The 15,454-nt window shown below is 35.1% G+C and overlaps 1 long non-coding RNA gene across 2 annotated transcripts in view; it reads right to left on the bottom strand.

Moving 5' to 3' along the window:
* LOC109391718 (uncharacterized) overlaps positions 1–15,454 on the bottom strand; it is a 431,571-nt gene that overhangs the window by 209,528 nt on the left and 206,589 nt on the right. For both annotated transcript variants that reach the window (XR_002125904.1, XR_002125903.1), the window contains exon 4: positions 13,491–13,569. This is a non-coding gene — a long non-coding RNA (uncharacterized LOC109391718). The remainder of the gene's footprint in view (positions 1–13,490; positions 13,570–15,454) is intronic.

Genomic DNA, 15,454 nt, shown 5'->3' with positions numbered 1-15,454 from the left:
ACATGAATAGCCATATATCTATAAATGAATTGAATTAATAATTAATAACCTTTCCCAAAAGAAATCACCAGACCCAAATGGTATCACAGGTGATTTCTACCAAACACTTAAGGAAGAAATGGTATCAATTCTCTGCAATCTTTTCCAAAAAATAAAAGCAGAGGAACATTACCTAACTCATTCAATGAAGTCAATATTACTCTAATGCCAAAACTAAATACAAGAAAAGAAAATTACAGACCTGTATCTCTCATAAACACAGACACAAAAACACCTCAATAAAATACTAACATATCAAATTCAACAGTGTATAAAAACATTTATGCACTATACCTAAGAAGTATTTATTCTATATGTGCAAGGCTGGTTCAACATTTGAAAACCCAATCATTGTAATACACCATATCAACAGACTAAAGAAGGAAACACACATGGTCATATTAATTGACACAGAAGACACAGAATAAGTTTTGGAAAAGAATAAATGAAACTATCTCTACTCATAGATGATAGGGTTGTCTATATAGAAAAATCCCTAAGAGTTAAAAAAATGTAATAAAGCAACTATAGCAAGCTTTCAGGATGTAATACATAAAAGCCAGTTAGAAGATGAATAAGAAATGGGGTTCTAGTGCACAGCATAGTGATTATAATAAACATTACTTTATTGTGTACATAAAAATTGCTAAGAGAGTAGATCTTAAATGTTCTCACCTCACATACACACAAAAATGGTAATCATGAGGTGGTGAGGGTGTTAGCCAGCTATACAGTGCTCATCATATTGCAATATATAAGTATATCAAATAACCATGTTGTGCACATTATATTTACACAATGTTATGGCAAATTACATTGCAATATCACTAGTAAAATATACTTTAAAACATTTTTTTTAAAGTCGACTGCTTTCCTTTTTACGAGAAATAAAAAATTAGAAATTGAAATTTTAAAAATACCGCTTATCATAGTATCCAAAGATGAAATACTTAGGTATAAAACTAACAAAATATGTACAATACATATATATGGAAAACTGCAAACTGCTGATGAAAAAAGAATAAAGGGTGATCTAAATACATATATGTTTTTGCTCTGTCAGCTGTCAGGACCTAGCGCACAATGACTCCAATATAATGAGCATATCTAGTACCCAGATCTTGGGTTCTAATACCATTATCCAATAAAAGAAACTAGGGCTCTTTGGAGAAATGTCTGATTCTAGGACTTGGCAGAAAGTATGCAAGATGGGCCTGGAGCATCTTATAATGTAAAAAATTAAGTAGTGCCACAAGCTGAAAAAACAATGATAAAGATATTATATATCAAAGGTATACAGAAGCCAACTGAAATAGTTCCCAATGGACAAAGTCGGAACAATTTGAACAAAATAAATACAGTCATATTAAATTATAACCCAAAGTACAAAATAAATATTTATGAGTACATACTGACATAAATTAATGATTTAAGTGACGTGGAGAGAATAGACAACTAACCCATGCAGAACAATTTCAAGTAACTCCAAATCTATATACGCATATTCCATTCTTAAGGAGGTAGAGCATATCTGTCCACCCCTTAAGTGTAGGCCAAGCATAGTGACTTCCTTCCTAAGAGCACAATATTAAAGATAAAGAGAGAAAAAAATAGTAAATTTAGAGTGGAGAAAGCTGACAAACACTTCCACAAACCAGGTGATCAAGATTAGCATCAACAGTTATTTTGATAGTGTTCAACTTTGATATTATACGATGAGAATGGAAATTTACCTTTGTGGTCTTCCTCCTAAAAAATGCATTACTCCAGTCAAAACATAGGAAAAGCATCTGACAAATCCAATTGAGAGAGAAACTACAGAAAAAATTGACCAGTAAACCTCAAAACTGTCAAGATCATCAGAAACAAGGAAATTCTAGAAACTGTCACAACCAAGTATAGCCTAAGGAGGCATGACTCTTAAAGTAATGCATCCTGAATAGGATCCTGGAAGAAAAACCAAAAAGGCGGGGTAGGGAGAGGCATTAGGGAAAACCTAAGGAAATCTGAGTAAATCATAAATTTTAGTTTGTAATAATGTATCGATTGTATTTAATTGTGACAAATCTATCATAGTAATATAATGAGAAACTGGGTGTGGGTTATACAAGAAATCTTTGTACTATAATACCTTTGCAATAATTCTGTAAATATAAAATTGCTCTGAGGGTAAGTTTATTAAAATATGCACTAGAAAAATATTTTGAATAGAAAAAAATGATCAAACACTTCAGAGTATGTTAGCTAATATTTTGTTAAGTGTAGAAGTAATGTATAGAAAGCAATTCCTGAGAAATATGTATTAAAGTAATAAAACTACTCCTTGGTTTCCATGACACTGTTTCCCCTATGTTTTTTTCTGCTCATATATATAATTTTGTTTTCAATCTTTAAACATAAGTGCTACTCAAGCTTTTCTTTTCTCATTCTACTCAGAAAGCTAATTGATTCTTACATAAAGTTGATAACCTCCAAATCTTCAGCACAGACACCTCTATAGTGCTCCAGGTCCCACGTTTTTTAATGCTCACAGGCATACCATCTGCGTTCCTAAAATTAAATTTATTATTTTCCCTCTAACCTGCCCCTACTCTGTTTAATAGCCAACCAACCATTTTGCATGCCAGATAACTGGAGTCAAAAGTAAAATACTGGGACAAGCAGAAAAACATGGAATACAAAATGGTAATCAAAGAAAAGGTTCCCAACAACAACCAAAAATAAATAAAAGATGTAAGTGAGCAGATCAAATAGATTTATTTTGTTCCAGGAAAAAAGAAAAAAAATCATGAAGGAGAAATTGATCAATAGAAAGAATTAAAAATGAAAAGATAATTCATAGATAATTAATGTTCCTGAATATCACAACAAATAGAAAAAAAAATCAAAGATATCAAAGATAGAAGAAAACTTTCTCAAGCCTAATGCCAAATTAAATAATTGACCATATACTTGGTAAAATTGATGGAAGAAAATGCAGACCTAGATCAATCTAGTAAAGAAAAAGTTATAATTAAAATTTTAAAAGACAAATCTTACTACTAGCAACATAGAAAAACTGTGTGTGTGAGAGAGGTAGTATTTGTATGGTGTGTGTGTGTGTGTGTGTGTGTGTGTGTGTGTGTGTGTGTGTGTGTGTGTCCATATAGGAATAAAAATGGGACAATCATTATTTTTCTACAATATAAAAAATTAACAATATCTTTATAACGCTAGGGTAAATTAGTTTTTGAATAAAATGATTTAGGTCCACCATAGACATCCCCAGTGAGCTATGATTGCCTCAAGCCAATAGAATTATGTAAAAACCAGGCATAAGCCAATCAATGCACTGCATTCCTCCAAAAGCGGATATTGGTTAGAGTGGTCTGGAGCACATGACCATCACTGATCTAGCCTCGTGTATAAAGGAGGCATATATGCCTGGGAGTCACCTTTTTGTAACTATGACAGAACCAAGCTTTGGGCATAAAACTGACATCACAGAAGACAAAGAAGCAAGAGAAGATAACTAGCTTCTTGATGATATTGTTAGAACACAAATTTAATCTATTCTACTTATAACCATTTTCAGTTATGTGAACCAGTAAATTTCATGATTGTTTAAGCCAGTTTATTTTTCTTTACAGGACATGGAGAGTATTATAACTGATAGGCTAGCCAAAGTTCTTTTTATGTGTAAAGGCAACAAAAAGACATCTTAGATAATCAAACAGTAAAAGATTATACTATTCTTGAGAAAATTACATAAGATATGCTGTCTAAGAGCTGAATCAAAATTAAGTGTCTATTGATGGATGCATGGATAAAGAAATATATACATAATGGAATATTATTCAATCTTAAAAAAGAAGGAAATCCTGCTGTTTGTGACAGTATGTATGAATTTGGAGGATACTAAGCTAAGTGAAATAAGCCACACACAGAGAGGCAGATACTATGTGATCTCACTTATATGTGGAATATAAAAAAGTCAAACTTAGAAAAACAGAGTAGAATGGTAGTTGCCAGGGGCTAAGGAGTAGGGAAAATGGGGAGATGTTGGTCAAAAGGAATAAACTATCAGTTATAACATGAATGAGTTCTAGAGATCTAACGTATAGCATGGTAACTATAGTTAACATTAGTGCATATTCTATTTGAAATTTGCTAGGACAATAGATCTTAAGTGTTCTCACTACATACATAAAAAAGGGTAACTATGTGAGGTGATACAGATGGTAATTAGCTTCACTGAGTGTGGCAATCATTATACAATGTACACTTATATCTAAATTCCACGTTGTATACCTTAACTATATACAATTTTTAATTTATCAATTATACATCAGTAAAGCTGGAAAAAATAAAAATAAATTTAAAAAGATAACTCAGTATAGAGGTCTTTCTTACTCAAGTCAAACCCCAAACTCTGTATTTGAACTTGGAAATCTTCCCTAAAATATTATACTTCTTTTTCCTGTACTAAGACATAGATTTGTCATGCTACATTTTTCATAACTCAGTTTTGAATGACCATTTAAAACAATAACAGTATATTCTACTGCAATACTTGCTAAAAATGACTAAATTATTTACAAATTTGTAATATGATGCCAGAATTACCAGAAAAAAAATCCTTTCATTTATTTATTTTTCCATAGGAAAAAAATGTGTAGAGCACCATGATTGATGATAAATTAGAAAATCTAATGAAAAGTTTGCAGACGCAGATATTTTCTGAGATAAAACCCTGACTTGTACCATTTAACATCAAGCTCATACACATATGGATCTCATAATTATGCTTCAAAGTCAACCAATAAAGAATGATCTCAGGCCGACCTAGTGGCGCGTTGGTTAAGAACTGGCTTGGGATGCCAGAGGACCCCAGGTCGGATCCCACATATGAAGGCCAGTGACACTGCCCTCCACAGCTAAGATGCTGAACAACAGCTCAACCTGGAGCTAGGATGCCGTGAGTTGCCGGCGACGGCATAGGCTGCAGCCCCTGTGGCAGTGAGTTGCCATGGGCTACCGTGTGTAGCCAGCAGCCAGCGTGAGTGACCAGCAGCCGCCATGAGCAACCAGCAGCCACTGTGAACGGCCTTCCAGAAGTTGGCGACTGATCTGACTCGCCGGGGAAGAGCACAATGATGGTGCCAACTTGGGCCAGTGAAGCAACGTCCTCCACAACTAGACTGAAGAACAAAAAGGACAGCAACTTGTCTGTTCCCCTTCCCCCAATTCCCCAGCGCTGTTCCCATCCCCCCCAATTCCCCAATTTAAAAAAAAATGATCTTAAAGAAGCAGAAACAGTGATAATTAAAATGTATTGAGCGCTAACGCTACTAAGTTAGTCATATGAATTATCTCCTTCAATCCTTACTCCAGCCCAAAGAAATACGTTCTATTGTATTGACTTGAATAGTCTCTACTAAATTCATGTACACTTGGTACCTGCGAATGTGGTCTTATGTTGAAACAGGGTCTTTGTAGATGCAATCATGTTTAGGGGAGGTCATGCTAGATTAGAATGGACCCTAAATTCAATGTGACTGGCATCCTTATAAGGAGAGTGAACTTTGTCAAAGAGACACACATGGAGAATGACATGGGACCATGGAGGCATAAATTGGAGTGATATATCTCCAAGGCAAGGAACACCATGCTGCCCATCACTAGATGCCAAGAGAAAGTCATGGTACATACCCACCCCAAGAACCTCCAGAAAGAACCAGTGCTGCTCACCCCTTGATTTCTGACTTTTGGCCATCAAAACTGTGGGAGAATACATTTCTGTTATGTTAAGCCACCCAATTTGTAATTTGTTACAGTAGCCCTAGGATTCTAATATATTATTATTAACTCCATTATAAAAGATGAGCAAGTGAGGTTTAGAGAAGTTAAATATTATTCAAGTAATAGAATAATATGATTAAATCCAAACTATCTGACACCAGAGCCTGTGCTCATTTCCTATACTGTGTTTTAGGTAATATTTATTGAGTGTTCATTATATAATGGACATCTACTCTATAAGTTTTCTTTGTGATATAATCATTGTTTCACTCTCTAATAATATCTCTTGTAAATTATCCACACTATACCATCAGTGCAAGGAACTAGGTTCATTGTCATGTTTTCTCTCCCCAGTCTGGACACTTGTGGTAACACCCTTCTTCCAGCACTTAGCTTGGCTGTCTTCTATTTGGAGACAGCATAGGTGTCCACTCTTTTAGGGAGATTTTCCTGACCAAAGTCTAGCTTAGGATCCTTTCTACACCCTGTCATAATACAATACACACTTCTAAATAACATAAAAATCTATTGTAATTTGGTTTTATCCATCTCTCAAGACTTTAAGAAGGAACTATGCTTCTTTTTTGTCCATTTTCAGTAACCCACACAGTCCTTGGCACTGAGAAAACACTACTAAATAAGAAAATAATTGAGTAGAATATTCAAAGTTAAATAAAGCAGAAGTCTTGAATTACATAGAAAATATAGATGCTTATAGATTTACTTAACATAACAATTTGAAGCCTATGGAATATATACAAATTCAAATACAAGAAGAAACTAGATTCTGGAGAACAGAAAATATTTTTGAGCCTTTTCCTACTCTCACTTACAGACTTGAGGATAATATGATATGTGAATATTTTAACACTCCATTTGAGTGACTTTCTTATTTGGAACATTTATTCCTTTATCATGGTTTAAATGTATGTTTGTCATCTTGTTTATTCTTATGTTGATTTTTTTTGTGGGTTGAATTATGTCTCCTAAAAAGTCATACTCAAGTCATAACCCCTGATACCTATGAATGTAAACATATTTGGAAATAGGTCGTTGCAGAAGTAACTAGTTAAGATTGGGTCATATTGGAATAGGGATTCCTTAATCCAGTATGACTGGTATCAGTGTAAGAAGAGGAGACGAAATTTAGTGACAGACACACACACACAGAGATGACAGCCATGTGAAGACTCAGATTCACAGGCAGGATATCATGTGACAATGGAGGCAGAAAATGTAGTGATGCCTTTACAAACTAAGGACCCACCAAAAATTGCTGCCAACTACCCAAAGCTAACAAGAAGGCCTGGGACAGCACATTCAGAGGGAGCACGGCCTACTGACACCTTGATGCCAAAATTTAATCTCCAGCACTGTGAGAGAATGCATGTCTGTTGACCAAAGCTACCCAGATTGTGGTACTTTAATACAGCAGCCTTAGGAAAATCACACAAGTTTCTTTACCTTGAATGTAATCACAATGAATTTTATAATAGTCTCTCTACTTGCTTTCTAAAGCACTTGTTTCGGGTTCATGGAACTTTTAACTTCATAAATGCTTACAGTTATAATTTGGCGGGATCTAACACAAAGTAATCATGGTAACATAAACTGAATTTGATATCCTAACACATTATTATATTCTAATAACTTTTTTTGTTGTTGTTGTTAAAACTTGAAGACAGAGATAAAAGTTATTGAAATGGAATTCAGGTCTCTCAGGAAAAAGGCATTGATGGCAAACAGACTTGCACTCTCATCTGGCCAGACCTTTCACCACAGCATTCTCCACACCATGAAACATATTATATTTCAAATTTATAACCTTCAGAAGAAGTCTGAAACGCTCGATAGTGGGAAGGAAACGCCTGTTACAGTTCTGATGTATCTCGTCTATACTTCACAAGGCTGGTGTGAGACATTACATATGGAATGCTGATGAGGCTTTAGGGTTAAAATCTCAAGTCTGCTAAAAACATGATTAATATTACATTAGCCTTTTGGAGTAAAGGTTTAAAATATAATACATTTTTGTTTACAAGCAAAGCCAGTGGGACATAAAACTGAACAGATATGCAGGTATAAACCCCATAGCCTTTAGCTGTCCTCTCAGAGAATGTGGTCCCTATAATCTCACCAATAATAACACTGTGATTAAATGTAACGAGAGCAGATAACAAGAATGTGCACTGCCACTAGGGACCTTAGCCAAAGTGCAAAGTATGCTGTTTGTCTTGGGAAACTTCTCACCTCTTGGTAAACTCTCTTAATAAGCCCTCAGGCATCCACTGCCCTCAGGCTGGCCCCTGGCTGGCCCAGCTCCCCTCACCCACTGTATGCCCACATCCCCTGCTCCTTGAACTGCAGCCTGATGCTTCATCATAAACTTCCTGTCAGTCCCACTTTTCAATCAAAACTCCAGTTTCCTCAGGCTGGCTGATTTTGGCTAGCTCTAAGCAAAATCCTAATCTGATAATCTGATGACATTAATTCAAAGTTTATTGTAAATGGCCAACACCATAAATTCCTGAGAGAAGCTGAGTTCTTCACAATCTAATTTGTAGAATACACAAAGGAGATGCATTGAACTGGAAACTTCCTGAGTGCCCTTTGTTTATACTCCAGTTTCTTCCATTGCCTCATTCCTCCTGTTTCTCTCGCTCCTTCCTTCTTTCTCCCCCTCCCCCGCTCCATCCTTCTTATCGTTCCTCTCTCATTAGTGGGTCAGCAATGTGCACCCCCTTTTTTGCATGGTTACTTATTCATAAATTGGCTTCCAGATAGTAATTAAATTAAGGAAATTACTGTTTTTTTCCAAGGCAAATGCAACTTGCACATTCACCAGGTTGGCAATACCTATACTCTTGATATTGTCCTCTGCTGGTGACTATTTTCAAATCTGTGATGAAAAAAATATATGTTCTACTATGATTCAGGATTATATTACCCACTTCTTTAAATTATTGAGGGTAATAATAATTTAAAACATAAATAGTACATTTGGAAGCATCACAATGAGCTACTTCTTCTATTATTATTATTATTTTATTATTCAAATACTTACCACAAAGCTGCTACTATTGATCAAAATGTCTTTCCCAGAAAATGTTAGACCTCTTTTATAAGAATTGACTGATATTTGCATCAGGCCATCAAATCAAGGTACACCAATATGTATCATATATTTATTATTACTAATTATTCCTTTAAAATATTCATTAATGAGGAATACCATGATTTTCATTTTTTTTCTTTAAAGATTTTATTGGGGAATTGGGGAAGGGGAAGAGGCAAGTTGCTTTTTTTGTTTGTTTGTTTTTGTTTTTTGTTCTTCAGTCTAGTTGTGGAGGATCTCGCTACACTGGCCCATGTTGATATTATCATTGCGTTCTTCCTGGGTGAGGCAGATAGGTCACTGGCCACTGGATGGCCACTCATGGTGGCTCATGGCAGCCCACAGAAGCTCATGCCAGCTGCCGGCCAGCCCCACTGCAGCCTATACTGTCGCCGGTGACTCATGGCAGCCCAGCTCCAGGTCGAGCTGTTATTCACCATTTACCTGTAGAGGGCACAGCGTCACTGGCCCTCATGTGGGATCAGAACTGGGGCGCTGCTGCTCAGAGCTGGCGTCCCAAGCCAACTCTTAACCAAAGTGCCACTCGGCCAGCCCTGCATATTTTTATAAACAATCAAAATTGTTTATATTTATTTTATGCTTTTCTGTGCCAGATGCTATTCTAAGTACTTTGCATAATAATAATTCATTTAATCCTCAAAACTGTATTATGGATTGGGTACTTTTATATACTTGCTTTTAACAGGTATGGAATGCTAAGACTTGGAGTATTGAAGGAACTTGCTTAGGATCACACAGTAGGTAAATTGTATTTAAAAATCACTGCATGAGTACCTAGAAAAATATGTGCCATCTACTTCTCCAGGTATATACACAAGTGCATGTTCCTTTTTTAAAAAAATAAATTATATAAGAATATTGATACTATTTCAACCTCAGTTCCCAATGTAAGGTATGGAACCAGTAAGTGGGAGTTAGACTAATGTTGAAAGATTGTCTTGCATGAGAAACAAATAAATTTCTGAGGGTATCTTAGATTAACGTGGGAGAAAGCTGGTGAAAGAGATTTTGTAGCCAGGAGAAGGAATAAGAAGTAATGTTATGTCCAGATCACTTCCTCTAAGCAATGGTCCAGAGTAATAGCAGCAACATTCAAGTCAGGCTTTGGCAAGTTTACAAAAACATCTCTGGTAGTAAAAAGGCAAGCTGACTAGATTAAGACAGATGGGAAGTAAAGTCTCCAGGAACCCTAACCAGCAGGTAGAAGGGAAAATGAGTCACCCTAGTCCCTATGAAAGAGGAAGAGAAAAATAAGAGAATTTTATCAAAATAAGCTTTATGCAATCTAAGAATATAGCTCAATCCCAATATTACTTCATTTATTTCAATTGAATAAATTGTTTGGAACTTTTCAATAAATACCGCTAAGCAAAATACCACCAAATAGCAGGCTATACAAGGCACAATTCAAAAATAATTCAATAAATATCATAGCTGACTGTTTTAAATAATAAAAGTAATACCTTCTTAAGATTAAAAAATATAATAATACAGAAGTATATCTGTATAAAACATAAAATAAAAATGCGTTTCTTTCCTTTCTCTGTCATTCTGTTCCCCCGATATAACTACTAAGCTAGGGATGTTCTCAAGACATTTTCACTACAAAAACAGATATATACTCACTCACCTTATTTTTTGTAAAACAAATGGATTAAATTATATTTCTGTATATATGAAATGCAACTATAAGTTATAGTAGTTTTTTTCTATAAAAGACCTTACCGTATGTATTATATGATAATTTGATTTTATTTTATTTCCCCCCAAAAAATATACCATGGAAAACTTTGCCAAGTCAGAATATACAATACTAATATAATGTTTTCAAAAAGTTATTTAAAATCCATAGTATGGTGTCTCATATGTCATTTAACTATTCCATAATGTTTTATCTTTTTCCCAGGCTAGATTTTTCACTCATTTATGTAAATTACCATATGTATTTAGGGACCTAAGTTATAACTCAAACAGTGTGTTTAATCATGGGAATAGTATATATTTTTTCTCTATTATCTAGAAGAAATAAGATACCGAGGACTTGGAAAAGTACCTTATCCAATGACTTCGCATACATTTCACACTGTATGTTTTGGGGGGTAAGGAAGTAGGTCTGAAGCCAAATGGCTGTGTTTAAAATACCCTGTAGACCATAGTTAAGTATGTAAAAGTTTAATAAACTCAAATTTCCAGTGACTCTGGCCAAAAGTTTATGTTCAAGAAATATTAACTGACCATCTTAAAAGTAAATCCTAAATGTTGGGATAGGTGGTTAAGCAAAGCATTCCTCCGAGGATTCTAAGGAAAACTCGCTCTGAAGGAGTCAGTGAGTGGGGTCATCCATGCAACAGCAGCTATATTTTCATCCCTTTTGCTTATCCCCCTTTGGCACTAAAGAGGCCTTTGTGTATGGAGAAATTTTGCAGCTGGACAGAAGAGACAAGCATCTGGCTGAGAAATAACACCATAACTCAAGAGCAACTTTTGGCCTCTACGTTTGGCCTTCTACATTGATCTTATTAAATTTCAACTTTTTCTTCTGGAAAAGAGATTCACTCAGAGAAGAAAAAATATTACAAAAACGTCTGGCACAATGACTACAACTAATAGGCTTCAGATATCTTCTAGGTAGGGAACATGTTCACCATCAAATGAGGACGTGGGCTGGCAGGGGAAGCCTTCTTGGACTCCTCCAGGATAACCTCCCCTCTCTCCCCACCAAAGAAATTACCCAAATATCTGAAGTATTCCTTTATAACTGGTATAGTTTATTAAAAAAAATAAAATTAGTTATCAATTGGGAGAGACACAGGCTCATTAAGAATCTTTCTTAATAGAGCTCAGTGAAAATAAAATAGGCTATTGGGATACCAAAGAATAAATATGTTCATGAATGTAAATGGAGGTGGAAGGCAATGTCCACACCCGCAGGGGCAGGAATATCATTCAGGAGGCAGAATGATTTTCAGAGTTTCCAGCTAAGATAAGGAAAAGTGATGACGAGGCCAGAACTGGTTTTTCTATTTATCACTGTGAGCGACAACCAACAAACACATGCCACACAAAACTTAGAGGCAACAGAGATCAATATTCATACACCAGGGGCCAATATCAGTAGAATATCTAAAAAACAGATGCATTTTAAAAATATACATTTAGTCATAAGATAACTAAGGTCTATGTAAGAGTTTGTAGAGTGGCTATAATACAAATAGTTTTATTTATTTATTTTTTATTTGGAAGAATAACTTTGCATATGGTTCAGGTTTTAAAGAATGACGAAGGGGAGAGTACTCACAAAACTCTTTTGAAGGGTTTTTATTCCTCTAAAAACATTTATAATTAAAAAGGAGTCATGAGGGTACAAAATTTACAGCCAACACCACCTGGAATATTAATAAAACTATCTATACAAAAACTCTTGACGTCCTTCAAAATTTTCATTTTAATGACATCTGTTCTAAATTTGAAACATGTCCGATGAAAACTTTTCATGTCATCAAGATCTTTGAAAAATTGATAAAATCCATTGATCGTCTTCACAGATAAAAGGAATATACACACAATATATTGCATATAATTTCAGAGGGGTCACAGATTATCTTGCATAATGCTTATTCTTCTCTCTCAATTTAAGGCATCCTAGTCTAACAGAATGGCCCTAACTAAATAAAGTGGGATCTACTAATGATTTCTGGAATTTGACTAGTAGAAGAAAAGTATAGTTTCTGCCACCATGTCACTGTGAACATGCAGCATTTTCTTGGTCTCTAGATGGCTTGAGATGGTAGGGATGGATGTAGTAGAACCAGTAGCATGTCTCTACCTGTGTTCCAGAAATGACTCTAGAAGTCTCTTCCCTTATATTTCCTTTACTCTCTCAACTCTCTATCATTGAGAAGTCCTACAGAGGTTCTTCTGAATAGGATGAGAAGAGAAAAGGAAACTTATACAATAAATTTCCTATATCATTATAGAAAATACATCAAGAAAACAACCCGAAACACTGGAAGTGCTTATAAACTAAGTAAAACTAACTTGTTTTTGTAACTAATAGTAACAATAATAATAAAAAACTCTTTAAGCATCAAGATATGCTTAACTGTTGCTTGTCTATTTTTAATAGTTTCAATAACTTAAAGTAAAAATCAAATTTTAAGAAACTGTAAAGTCTTTGCCTTCTATTTTATAAACCACTATTATAATCCCAAATGCCATGTTAAGAAACTGTGTTGCTCTAGGAGCACAAATTTGTGTGTCCCAGACATATTGGCAATCTTGAATTTTTCCTGATTAAAAATCAGAGTTAAAATTACCTGCCATGAGTGATAACCAAGTGTCTTTTTACATCAAGTTTGTCAAAATAATCTTATAGAAGTGGACAAAATTTGACTCAACTGTGGTCACATTTCATTACTTCTTGCAATAGTGACTACCCTAATTATTCATTTTATATGTATGCAAAACACAAATGATAACCACACAATGGAGCTTTAGAAACTTGGCCACATTGGTCTATTTGCAAGTCACTTACCATATCGTGTATTTCATTCTCCTCTCCGTTTAGTCTTGACATCAAGAGTTTTCTTTATCTCAGAAGCAGTGACAAGGTCCTGAAAAGTATATTTATATTATAAAAGACTGCACTTATGCATATGTATACAAATATTGCCCCAAATAAAGGTCAATTATTTAAAACCTACTTTCAAAACTTATGAACATATTTAGCTCTAGAAACAATCAGCAAATTAGTAGATTGTCTCTAAGAATACTAGATTTTTATTGAATGCTGTCAAGACATCAAAATGTGAAGATTCACCTTGAAAAAGTGCTAAATTTACATTTATTCTTTTTCCCTAGACTAACAACTGGGTGTCTTGTTTTTTAAAGCATCTATTTGAGGTGCTAAGAGGTCCTTACTAGATAAATTAAACATAGCATTAAGTTTCAGAAATGAAGTATTAGAATAGATACCTTCTGATGTGTAGATCACTATGGGAGCAACAATAAATTGCAAATAATGTGATTATGTTTCCTGCTTTAGCATACTGGGTTTGATAAAAACCTGTTTTATTTTAGGAGCTGCCCAATATATTGCTCTTAGTATACTGAGAGGGAATCCATTATTTTCTGGAGATTCCCAGCTGCTTTCATTCTAATTTTTACTGCCCATATTATAAATGATCATCCTTGGGAGGAGCATGCTGCTTGCATGGCTGACTAAACAAAATAAAACAAATCAAATAACCACAAGAACAACAACGACAAACCAGGCGTGATTCACTTGAAGTCAGTTCAACAAATCAGTATGCAAATATGTTACTGGACTAGATTAAGAAGGCCACAAGATTACTTGGAGAATTTATAATCCAATGAGGAAAGCAATACATACAGGTCTACAACTAGTGGTAAAACATGAAACAATGATATTAATTACAAACGTAAGAGTCCTTTAATTATTTTTTGAGTTGATCAAAGTAGGCATCATTTGATGCTTGAGGTATTATTTCAACTGTACCTAAATAAAATATCAGCATGTACAACATAGAAAGAGAGAGGGAGAATAATCCAGACTAACTGTATGGGTTAGGAGGCAGAGAACAGTGTGTGATGGGTAATCTAATGAGTATATTAAACCACAACCCAAGTCTGAGAGTGGGGGTAGGAAAAATAAGAAGTTCAGGTTCAAGGGGGAAATAATAATTTTAGTTTGATGGTTAATTGAGTTTGAAGTACCTATGAGAAATTCAGGATGGATATCCAAATTAGAGGTAAAGATCAAATCACGTGCACAAAGGTGATAACTGAACCTTTGGGAGCCTTTGAGGCTTCCCAAGAGAATTGAGGATTTGAAATAGTTCAGAGTGCATACATGGTATGGCTAGAGAAGAAACCTATGGAGTGTCTATACATATTTAAACACAAATTAGAGAAGGTGAGAATGAAAAGAAACATTCTGGGAAGCATCAGGAGAACCAACAGAGAACGGATCTCCAATATGATGAGAAGGTAAGTGTTTCATGACAGAAGAGAATGCCCAATATTGTCAACTGATGCCCAAGTGTGGCAGATTAGCAAGTAGAAAGTCATTTGCTCTCTTTGGGTGAGCAGTTTCCAGGAAGCGTCTGGGAGAAAAACCAGATTACAGATTGGGTGGGGTAAACTGGTCAATGCAGAAAATGGTCAAAATGAATGGAGAAGTTAGGAAAAAGCAGGGTGGAGAAAGTTTTCCAAAGAGAAAGGCACATTACAAAATGGAGAGGGCCATCCATATTGTCGCAAATGACAGTGTTTCATCTTTTCTTATGGCCGAGTAATCTTCCATGGTGTATATGTACCACATCCTCTTTATCCAATCACCTACCAAAGGACACTTCGGTTGTTTCCATGTCTTGGCCACCTTAAACAAAGCTGCAATGAACATTGGAGTACATATATATTTACGGGTAAATGTTTTCAGATTTTTTGGGTATAAACAGAAGGAGAGGGGATGCTGGG

Source organism: Hipposideros armiger, unplaced genomic scaffold, assembly GCF_001890085.2.
Source record: "Hipposideros armiger isolate ML-2016 unplaced genomic scaffold, ASM189008v1 scaffold_300, whole genome shotgun sequence".
Lineage (NCBI taxonomy): Eukaryota > Metazoa > Chordata > Mammalia > Chiroptera > Hipposideridae > Hipposideros > Hipposideros armiger.
The sequence above is the reverse complement of the archived record's forward strand: the minus strand, read 5'-3'. Positions and strand labels throughout refer to the sequence as shown.